At 35.2% G+C, this 12,366-nt stretch overlaps 1 pseudogene; it reads left to right on the forward strand.

Moving 5' to 3' along the window:
• The first annotated feature begins 7,665 nt into the window (after window positions 1–7,665).
• LOC114385856 lies at window positions 7,666–11,560 on the forward strand (annotated as a pseudogene).
• Window positions 11,561–12,366: the final 806 nt, after the last annotated feature.

Here is a 12,366-nt window from a genome sequence, read left to right on the forward strand (position 1 = left end):
TTTGTTTTTGACTGAACATTTTTTATATTTTAAGTTATTTTGGTTTATAATATTAGTGTATGTGGCTTTGCATTGGATTGCGCAGGTCATTTTTGAACATTATAACACCCGGAGTGGCAATTAGAAAAAGTGCTACGACATTAACATAATTTGGAAGATTCTAACATATTCTTAAGAGGGCTTTTAGGTGCCTAAGTGGTATGATGCTTTTTAAAATATACAAAGTTGGGGCTTGTATGCAAACATGGTATTCAATTGGTTTCATTAAGCTTTTATTTTTTTAAAATATGATGCTTTTTTAAAATTACAAAGACCATGTAGTTTTAGTCCTTTTAATTCAAGGACCAAAAGTAAACAAAATTTAAATAGAGCAAGAAAGTCATATTTCGAAGAACTCAAAATATACTTGAGTATATTTTCATTTTAGAGTATTTATATACATTTTTTTATGTGTTTATTTAAACTATTTTTATACTTATTAAAAAATGATTTTTTAATAACCTTTTTTTAAAAGAAGAATGTTGTTTTAGTTTAAACAAACTAATTCCCTATCTTCTTTTTTGGTATATATCCCCTATCTTCCTCTTAAAAAAGTGTTTTTCAAAAGAATATTTTTTTTTTATAAAAAAAAATTGTTTTAGTTTAAACAAACTAACCCCTAAGTAATTAAGTTGAACTAGATGAACCTTTTTAACGGAACAAAGCTTTCTTGACATCCATTTTTCATTGGTAATAAAAGGAATCAAAGCCCTAGTTATCGGAACGAAATGATACTTTTTTAGATATAAATTAGCCTTAAAAAATAACTTTATTGATAGATGAAGAGTTTTATTTATTTATTTATTTATTTACTCTCTTTGTTTTTTTATCTTTCTATACTTTTTTATTTACCAACAAATTTATTTTCTGCTCCCACTGTTATCATTTTAATTTAACCAATTTCATAATTTAGGTAAACCATGAACATAAAATAATAATCATACAGTTTCATTCCGTAATGGACACGAATTCAAACATTACATTAACTTTAACATAGTGGAAAGAAATAAAATTTGCATGAAATACTACAACTAAGTAATGCTAATTTTGCGACAAGGACACGTCGTCTTCCACTTCTATTACATGTTTACTAAAAACAACTAAAATTTCTATTGGCCCAAATTGTTTCTAGTAGTTAGACTGCACTAAGACCTTTAGCACGTCATCGTTGGTTTTCAGTTCAATAATTTCAAATTTGATAATTTTATCTAAATACTCATGGTGGCTTGTTTGTAAAAAAAACAATCGCCTTACCGTTTGTGTTTCATGAATACCATAAGGGGGAATCCCATGAGGTGCAACTTGCTTGATCAAATCCTTCAGTTCATCCATGGTACATTCGGAAGAAATGTCAAACTTTTTGGGATTTTTTCCTATGAACGAGCAACCAACAAACTCATGTTGGCGTGACATATTCCACCTCCCGTTGTAATATAGCAGGGCATCATGAGTAGGGGTCATAGTCGCTTCAAGTAAGTTTAATATACCATCTGATGTTCTACCAATGATGCATGATAACTCAATCGGACCAACACATGAAAATTGATGATTACACATTAACATTGTGTTAACATCATCATCATTTTTCAGTTGTATACATTGAAAGCGAAATTGGTTACCTGTATCTGTGAATGGTTGCCGATAGTAAATTTCATCCAAATATTGTTTGTCGATTAGCTGAAGGGTATTGTGTATTCTGGTTTTTAACGTTTGAAAATCACAAGCGTTAGGTACTCGAATAGGTAATGGAGTGGAAGTTTGAAAATAAACACCACTGTCGTTGTGAACAATCGATCCATTTGGAAAAATAAAACCTAATGTCGAGTTCACAATTGTTTGATTGCTTGTTTCTCCCAAGAATGTCATACTTTGTTCTAAGAATTGGGTTGGGAGAGAATGTGTAATTTTTTACAGTCTTCGGGTGTGTCATATATATAGATGATTTTCACTATCATTGCTATAATTTTTTAAAAAAAATAGAGATGTGTGCAGATGATTTTTGTTTGTGTTGTCAAGTACAACAATGTCGTCCCATGCTTTAACTTTCATTAGAATGTGTTGTCAAGTCTTACAATGTCCTGTCACGCTTTATGTTAATATGCATGCATTTGACAATGTGTTGTCAACTCAGACAACCATTTATCATACATGCGTACATTAAAAAATTAAGAAACCAAGTTAAATCTTAAAATATAATTAAGGGACTAATTATCAAATTTTAATGTGTTCAAACTTAATTTATCATACATGTGAAGTATTTGTTAAAAATTACTGTGTTCAAACTTAATTCAACAAATATACAAGGACTGATAACTTAATTCAACAAATTCAGCCATTAAAAGGTACATGTTCAGTCTTCATTTATGTCTACATAGTCTCTTTTGAACATCATGAAGCTTCTGTAATGCTGCATTCTACTAATATATGGAGTTGGTCACTGCTTTGTCTGAGGATGACAATTGTTACACCATAACAATGCTACAGGCGGTAAAGGACAACGGTCTTTTAAATAAACCTATTGTACATGCAGAAACAATATTAACTCAACCGTAGACAACTGATTGCATAAATTTAAAAATAATGCTATATATCTAGAATGTACCTGAACAAAAATGATTGTCATAGACGTGACCAATACAAATTATGCGATGCATTGAAGAATCTGTGGGTGGTTGACTTCTAAGAGGAAAGAACGTCATGCTTTGTTGTTGAGACCACGATACAAGGACTACATTATACCTTAATGCAATGACATATCCCATGTTGGTTATATCCATCGACTTATCCATATTCACCTGAATGAAACAAATATACACATCAAAGTTAATTTTAAAGTTAACTCTTAAAAAGTAAAACATAAATTACATACCTTGGTTAACCCATCAACAAGTAGTGATATCGTTAATTCCTCAAATCTGTCTGTACCACCGAAGAACTTGATATAGTCATCTGAGAATTTGTCAAGTTCTTTAAGCAGATGGTTGTGGACCAACGGCCAAGAGTCTTCACCCATACCTAATCAATCGACAACCGACTGATATCTACAGTTTTCATCAGGTTTGGCATCCACAATGTTGTCAATGAAATCCTGGATAAATGGCTGAAATTGATCCAACATAGGCATGATCCTTCATGGATTGGGCTGGTCAGAAGATGATGCACTACGCCTCACTAACGAATTGCTATTTTGCACAGAATGAAAAGCATCAACATACTCCCAGTAAGATGGATCACGCTTTGTTGACCTTGGGTTTCTGTTCATTGGTTTCTTCAATGCACATTTTGTGTTAACCTTTGCTGGAGGAGGACACATAGAATTTTGATCAGGGTATGCAATTTTCCGAAGTTTACTCTTTAGAGTAAACTTACCACAAACATCAAGTTCTTCAAATCTTTTAGATATAGTTTCCATCTCTTCCTTGATGCTCACTTCAGGCTCAGATAACCCTTGATCTGAAAAACTGAGTCTCCTCCAGAACATATGGATTGAATCTAGTGGGATGCAACCAACAACATATTTAGATAGCTCACATGCACAAGGAAGACCGTGCGTCGTTCTCATGACACAACCACAAGTGGAAGGATTCTTGCCAGCATAATGTACACGCTCAAACTCAGCAGCAATTTGATTTAAAGAATACCTTGAAACCATTCCAAGAAGCCTCTTATATAAGGTTTTTTTTAAAGACATGTCCAATGACATATGTACTTGTTTCAAAGGATACTTTAATTCCAGTGTGTTGCAGCGCCATCATGTTGTTCATGGCATCCCAGACACTGCATAAGTCTCCAATGCTATTCTGTAACACTCTTTTTAAAGCCCGGTGAACAGATTATCCTACATTTCAAATACACAAATAACAATAAACATATACAACAATAAAATTTCATCAATTCATCAACGTTAATAGAAATAATTGAACATTTTCATACCTATTTGTTGTGTTTCCTAAGTGCATCACCTTATTTGTCCAGGCAGTAACAAATTTTTCCTTGTATGAGATTATCCATGTTTCGTTGACATAGTCAACAAATATTGGCCAAGGTGAACAAGCCATTTCAAACTTCTTCAGGCATTCATCGAACTGCTACTCTGAAGGACAATCAACCAGACTTCCCCAGACATCCATGACATACTCCCAAGCATTTTTTTTGACCAATTAATGATTTACATTTGGCCTTGACATTCTTGTTTATGTGAAAGCTGCACAACAAATTTGTACACTCGGGAAATATAATTTTCACTGCATTCATCAATGCTAGGTCTCTGTAAGTGACAATAACTCTTGGGAGGGCATCACATCTTAAAAGTATACCTCAGAACCGTTCTAAAGCCCATACCACATTATTAAGACGTTCACCCTCCAGATATGCAAAACCAGTAGAGAATGTCATCCTTGTTGGTGTCACCCCAACAAAATCAAGTAGTGGGAGTCTGTACCTATTTGTTTTGTAGGTATTGTCTATAATAACACCAAATTACATGCATTAACTAACTTCACTGCATCCGGGTGACACCAAAAGATATCACGTACCACGTCTTCATCCTTTAATCTATGCCAATGAATATATTGATCCCGTTCAAGAAGCTTCATTAAATGTTGCATTTCAGTATCACTTGTAGAAGCAAGTTTCATGATGATGAACCAAGCAATTTTGATGATGCCAAAAGCCCAAGTGATTGATTCAAGACTTCAAGATCAAGCATCAAGAATCCAATCCAAGATTCAAGATTCAAGAAAAGAAATCAAGAAGCAACAAGTCAAGACTTCATATAGGATAAATATTAAAAGATTTTTTCAAAAACCAAATAGCACAGTTTTGTTTTACAAAAGAATTTTCTCAAATTTTCTAAGTTACCAGAGTGGTTTACTCTTTGGTAATCGATTACCAGTTATCAGTAATTGATTACCAGTGACTAATTTGGTTTTCAAAATGTTTTCAAATGGTTTTCAACGTTCCAAAATGATTTTCAAACAGTGTAATCGATTACACTATATTAGTAATCAATTACAAGTGAATTTGAACTTTAGAATTCAAATCCAATTGTGAAGAGTTACAACTTTTCATAAAATGCATTGTGTAATCGATTACACCTTTGTGGTAATCGATTACCAGTGAACAGTTTTGAAGAAAAAGTTAAGAGTTATAACTCTTAACATGATTTTCTCTAAAATCACAACTTTTCCAATGATTTCTTTGACCAGACATGAAGAGTCTATAAAAGCATGACTTTGGCACACATTCAATACACACATATGATATTCTTCCAAACAATTCTTTTTCACAATCTTTCTCTAACCATTGCCCATTGCTTTTTCTTTGCCAAAAATCTTTCTAAACTTTGTTTCAAAACTTTGTTTTTCTGCAAGTGAAAATTCTGCAGAAAACAAAAGTGTGCTATCTTTTCATCCCTTCTTCCTCTTGAAAAAAGATTCAAAGGACTAACCGCCTGAGAATTCTTTTGATTCTTCCCTTTCCCTTTAAACAAAAGATTTCAAAGGACTAACTGCCTGAGATATCTTTTGTTTCCCCTTAAAAAGATTCAAGGGACTAACCGCTTAAAAATTCTTTGTCTTAACACATTAGAGCGTACATCCTTTGTAGTACAAGTAGAGTGTACATCTACTTGAGTTGTTATACTAAAAACAAGAGAGGGTACATCTCTTGTGGATTAGTTCAAGTGGAGCGTACATCCACTTGGTTGTTCAAAGAGAACAAGGGAGAGTACATCCCTTGTGGATCTTTGCTTGTAAAGGATTTTACAAGGTTATTGGAAATCTCAAGAACCGGTGGTTACTTAGGGACTGGATGTAGGCACGAGTTGTTGCCGAACCAGTATAAATCTTGTGTTTGTCTTCTTCTTCCCTACACTCTTTATTTTTCGCTGTGTACTTTTTATTTTCGCTTTACTTTTGTATAAGTTATTGTTTTTTGTTCTTTACTTTCTCATAACTTAGTAGTAAAGCCTAATTAAATCTAGTAACATTAAGAAGGATAAATTTTTAATTAATCAAGACACGTTCATAATTAATTTAACCCCCCATTCTTAATTATTCTGAGGTCACTTGATCCAACACCACTTCCTCTAATGGAAGAATGATATGTACTTCTTGCATTGTATATTTGTTTGATGGTTGTACAACTATTGACATTGTGCTCCTTCAAAGTTAGGAGGATGTTTCTTGGTTTCACCATTGACTTGGTCATATCAACAATAAGTGTCTTTTCAGCTTTAGTCAATCGCCCAACGTATGGATGCCCAGCTAATGACTTGGCCAATTCATGATTATGAATCCCACACATCAACTTCACCATCCAACCTTGTCCTCCAACCACTGGTTTGCCATGAAGCTTGAAGGGACACCCACATTTCCTAGTCCCAGTATCTCTTCTAACAAATTATTTCTTCCTACACCTATACTCACCACTCCTTTCACAACCAATTAACACAAACGAACTTCTTCCTCTACTACCAGTGTTTGTGTCAGACCTTATAATGACCGCCACAAATCTGTTTTCATGAACAATGGATCGAGTCCACAGCAAAACATCATCTCGGCTGCCAAACACCTACAACGCAACTCGAACAATTTTAGTTTTCTACAACACATTCATTTTATTAAATCACTCATAATAATGAACATTATTACATTATTATCTGAGAAGTATTGAACGCATCCGAACAATCAACTTGTGGTTCATTAACACCACATTCTTGTTCATTTTGATCATCCATATCAACTTCTTCAGACATTATAGTGTCATACATCCATTGATCTTCATCCATCTTAACAATAAATCATAAATTTCAACATAGACATACAACACCTAACTGCACTATACATATAATACAAAACTCTACATAATAACTCATGATTAGTAACCACACTATACATATAATACACCTAATCTTTTACTGTCAGTCACAATAACTCATCATTAGTAAAATGCAAAAATCCTATATCATTCTACACGTATAAACAATTAAATTATTTTTTAAAATGACTATACAAACAAAGTAATAATTAAAAAAAATTAACTTAAATAAATGTTACAAATTCAAAATCCGTATAAGCATTATGGATCAAGTTGATCCGTAAGGCTTATACGGATCAACTTGATCCGTATGCTTAATATCAACATACGGATCAACTTGATCCGTACCAGTCTTATGGATCAAGTTGATTCGTATGATTTACGGACCACCCCACTCACGCACACCCAGCAGAAATGCGTACCTTGTTTGTCGTCGATGTCGAACCAACTACCGCAACAATGAACACCAGCCCCTTCACCTTGATCGAAGCTCACCTATCGCAAGAAAAAATCACACGGAAGAAAGAAACGGAACAAAAAAAAGCTTTGCAACGAAAAGCACTGTGCACCTAGCTTTTTAAAGAAGAAGATAGAAGAAGGGGCATTTCTGGTATTTTTAAAAAATGTTGGGTGCACCAGCAATAATGTTGGGTGGACATTGCACCTAGCATGAGCCAACCCAAACTCATGCAGCATTGTTTGGACTACGAACTCCACCCACGCCCAAAGCCCAAGAAACGAGGCCCACGTTGAGACGCGAACAAAAGGTGCAGTTGTTAATTAACGATCTGACTGTGATGACCTTCAATGGATTCAGAAAACTGGAAACACTCTCTCCTCTACCTTATCTTCCTCCTCGCGATTCTCCACCTCACGCAGAACCATTTCTCGCACAAACTCTTCCTCGACAATGAAACGGTGCGCATCAAGAAGAACCTCGACCTCCCCCTCCGGTTCCTTCAAGATCCTCCAGGTCTCTCTCTCTCTCTCTTTCTCTCTCTTCATTTGATTTCATTTTCGAACTCTTCGAAATGCTTCGTGTCCACGTGGCAGGTGGCTGATATGCACTACGACAGTGGAACTATTGTGACCCGGTGCAGGGACGTGTTGGCCTCCGAGTTCGAGTTTTGTTCCGATCTTAACACAACTCAATTTTTGAAGCGTATCATTCGGGCCGAGAATCCTGATTTTGTTGCCTTTACCGATACTTCATTAATTAATTTCCTTTTTTACATCGACGCTTAAAGTAGCAACGTAGAAAATCGAAAGGATTGGCGCAGCGGTTGTGTAAGACCCGTTGTGTTCACATCAATGAGGACAATCTATTTATTAAGGGGATAATCCGTGTTCGATTCCCATCTCATGCAAAATTCCCTTGAGGCAACGGCAGTTACTCAGTTACTCGCAGTGAGCGGGATTAGTCTGTGAGCCATTTGATTGTGTGGGACACCTGTGGTTTCTGACATAAGACCCCAAAATAAAGTAGCAATGTAGCATAGTATTAATTAATTTGTTTTCTTATAAAAAAATAAAATAAAAAGGTAGCATAATTAATTATATCTTTTTTTATCCGCAAAAATAATAGTATATATTAATATGATAAAGCAGTACAAGGGGTACTTTTATATATACAAACATTAGTCTCCCATGCAGAGGTTTGGTTCCCTAGTGCAAACTATTCAACACAAATTAAGGAACCAAACTCCAACTGTATAGGTTACATAGATCATCCCAGCACCTAATCCTAATTCCCCCTGATTACAAAACCTTCTCTGATATTGCTGGACCAATAGTAGAAAGGTATGTCATCTAATAAATTTTGATGGATTGTAAGTTGTAACTGTAATCCGGTGCGTGTTGTCTATATGAAAATGTTGTTACGTATGTTTTGGATAATGGTTGTTCAGAGAACTACCAGACTAGTAGTTTTTTTTTTGGTAAATCAATTTTGTTTACTGGGTAATAGGAATCTATGAAGCACCGATACCGACACGGACATCAGACACGACACAGACACATGGACACTTGAAATGTCCAAAATATAGAACGTAGTAGGGGTGTCGTGTCGGTGTCGGACACTCACACGGACACGTGTCGGACACCGAACACGACAAGGGGCTGGAGTGTCCATGCTTCATAGATAGGAATCTTATTGAGAACCATGGAATCTTTGTTATTGATATTGATTTGGACTATCTGAAACGTTACCAAATGATGATGTAGTGTAGAAATAGGTTCTAGGCTCTAGCTTAGGATATAATGGAAGAATTTGATATCTTTGGCTTTCATGTGAAGGTTTTTTATTCCGAACAATAGGGTTTATAGACATCGATGTGCAATTTAAATATTTGACTACCTCGGTTTAGCAATTTCTGGACAGGCTTCTCATAGTCAATCCTAAGCTTGATAAAGGCAGAGGGTTGTATTAGACTCTCAACAACCAGTGTAAAACTAGTCTATATATCTAACAGGGATCATTCAAGAAATTTGGTGTCTAACCAAGCTAAATGGCATATGTGATTGATGTACTTAAAAAAATAAGCGTGGTTGGACAAGAGTAATATTAAGATGGATGATCTCTTGGGAAGTCTTCATGTAGTACCACTTTACCTAGTGGGATGATGCTTTTGTTAGTTGCTATATGGTACTCAGCAGGACAGTTTGTTTTATTAATACTGAAGCTGAACTATTTCCAGTGAGTGTGTCTTGTTATGTTTTTTTTTTCATGTACTTACTGCCTAATTAACATGGATTCAGTTCTTGCAATTAGGAGATAATATTTTCGGATCAAGTTCACCTGATGCCGCAGAATCTCTGTTTAGAGCCTTTGGCCCTGCTATGGAATCAGGACTTCCTTGGGCAGCAGTGTTGGGAAACCATGACCAAGAATCAACTATGAGTCGTGAAGAATTAATGTCCTTAATCTCCCTTATGGATTATTCGGTCTCACAAATCAATCCATTAGATGATGATCTCACTAATTCTTCTAAAGGTGGTATGATGACTAAAATTGATGGCTTTGGGAATTATAACCTAAGAGTATATGGTGCACCAGGGTCCATGGTGGCAAACAGCACTGTTTTGAATCTTTTCTTTCTTGATAGTGGAGACAGGGCTGTTTATCAGGGAATCCGAACTTATGGATGGATCAGGGAGTCTCAACTTAATTGGCTTCGTCGTGTTTCTCAAAAATTCCAGGTAACAACAAAATCTGAATATTGTAACCAGTTGCTAGTTGTGCTCACTTACCATACATTTGCTAATAATCAAACTACTGTTTTTGATGATATTATAAAATATAAAGAGACTAAATGTTATCTACTTATCTTCATATACTTCAATTTTGACATGCTTCTTACCCGTGATTGTGTTCATTGACTTATATTTCTGAGTTATTTTCTGCAAACAAATACATCTTCATAATTTTCTCCTTTTCTTGGTAGTGATCTTATACTTTTTCTACAAGTATATTTTCTATGGGAATCGTGACAGAATATTGTGTATCATGGTAAGCTTTAGCTTTGCTATATAGTATTTATTTAATTGTATTGTAGAAAAGTTGCCCAACGGGAATAGAGCAAAGTGGCATAAATGCATGAAATCATACTATAGCATGCTCAGGAGTGACATAACTCTTCTTTTTATGGTTTTAAGTAGCTCTTTAGTAATGAACAACTGGGTTTTTCAGTAGCTAACTGTCTTTGACTAGAAAAGTTATATAGGGGCAGAGCAGACAGTATTGGTTGCAATAAGTTTAATATTTTTTTCCCACTTCTGTTTTCGCTTTTAGTTTCACTGTGTATCCTCGTAACCTACCTCCTTAAATTAACATTTAACCTAAAAGAGGTTGAATGTTGTAAGAAAAATGTCAGTCCTTTTATCAGCACAATATTATTTACTTCTTATGCAATCACGCACTTCTGTCATTCAGAGGACACAGCCTTTCTATTCCCTTGAAGGAGGTTTCCCAGATGTAGACCCCATTAACATCTTGCAGGTCACACACTAACAGGGACAAAAGCAGGATCCTCTTCATCCTACCGATGCTATTTCCACAACGAAACCCCCAGCACTTGCATTTTTTCACATCCCAATCCCAGAAATTCCACAGCTATTCTACAATGAGATCATAGGGCAGTTTCAAGAGGCTGTGGCTTGTTCGCGAGTAAACTCGGGGGTCTTCCAGACCTTTGTCTCCATGGGAGATGTGAAGGCTGTGTTCATAGGCCACGACCACACCAACGACTTTTGTGGAAACTTGGATGGTATATGGTTTTGTTATGGTGGTGGCTTTGGATACCATGGCTATGGGAAAGCAGAGTGGCCAAGAAGAGCAAGGATTATACTTGCTGAACAGAATGGAAAGAAGTCCTGGATGAACGTGCAGAGAATCATGACTTGGAAACGCCTTGATGATGAGAAGATGAGTAAGATTGATGAACAAATCCTATGGCAGTCTAGATGACCATGCTACTATTACTCCGCTGTTACACATACACACACGATGCATGTTATATCTGTGCTGTTCACTGTATTAGTATTAATGCAGTAGTTTTTACATCTTTTTGTTCATTACTATTTTGTATTCCTCTTGCAATTATGCTTTATATGGTGCTAAACACATTGATTTGTTATTGACTTGTCAGAGTCTGTAAATTGTATTATTCCACGAACTTGGAAACTAAATATCTCATTTGATCAACTGGTGATTGGTTTAAATGGTACATACTTGACTTTCATTAAATAAAGTCTTAAGTTCAATCTTTATATATGGAAAAAGTTTCAGTCTGGAAGTGTTAATTCCATCCTACTGTCGATATTCCTAGTTCAAACAGAATTGTGATTTTGACCCAAAAGAAAATCTTAATTTGAGATCAGTTAAATTGTTCATTGTGCTTCTAATCTACTTGGTTAAAAATGTTTCTGCTTGTGCTGTAGATAAGTGAAGACAGTCACCTTCCACTTGAGTCCCAAATTCGATTCTTGTCTTCCCTTTCGTTAATGTTATGTATTTTAAGCTATGTTTAGGCTGAGAGAATGGAAAAGGCCAATGGAAAGAAAGAAAAGGAAAAGCTAGATCACCACTTCCCCAACTCGATTTCTTTATAGAAAGTATCATGATATTCCCCTATTTTTCCTATTATAGAATAGGTGGTTACTTCCATCATCCTACCTTACTCTGTTTTGATTCATTGCATGCCAATGGAAGTTGTCTTAGCTATCATTATACTTGCATGACTCTGGTTTAAAGAAGGGTTCCATATTGGTAATTAAGCAATTTGTAATCCCATCATAAATTCCAATCATGTGCACTGATTTTCCGTTTTGAAATAAAGAAAGCTTTCCCACACCCAAAACTGTTTCTCATTAAAAAAAATAAAAATCAGTACGATGCTTCTCCTTCAAAAACTTTCCTATGTTATTTAAGCTGCAAACACTGCAAATATAAGTTGCATTTGTCAGGTTACATTTATTCTGAGTTTTATTTATGAGAAAAGGGTCATATAT

This window comes from Glycine soja, chromosome 15 (genome assembly GCF_004193775.1).
Source record: "Glycine soja cultivar W05 chromosome 15, ASM419377v2, whole genome shotgun sequence".
NCBI classification, from domain to species: Eukaryota; Viridiplantae; Streptophyta; class Magnoliopsida; order Fabales; family Fabaceae; genus Glycine; species Glycine soja.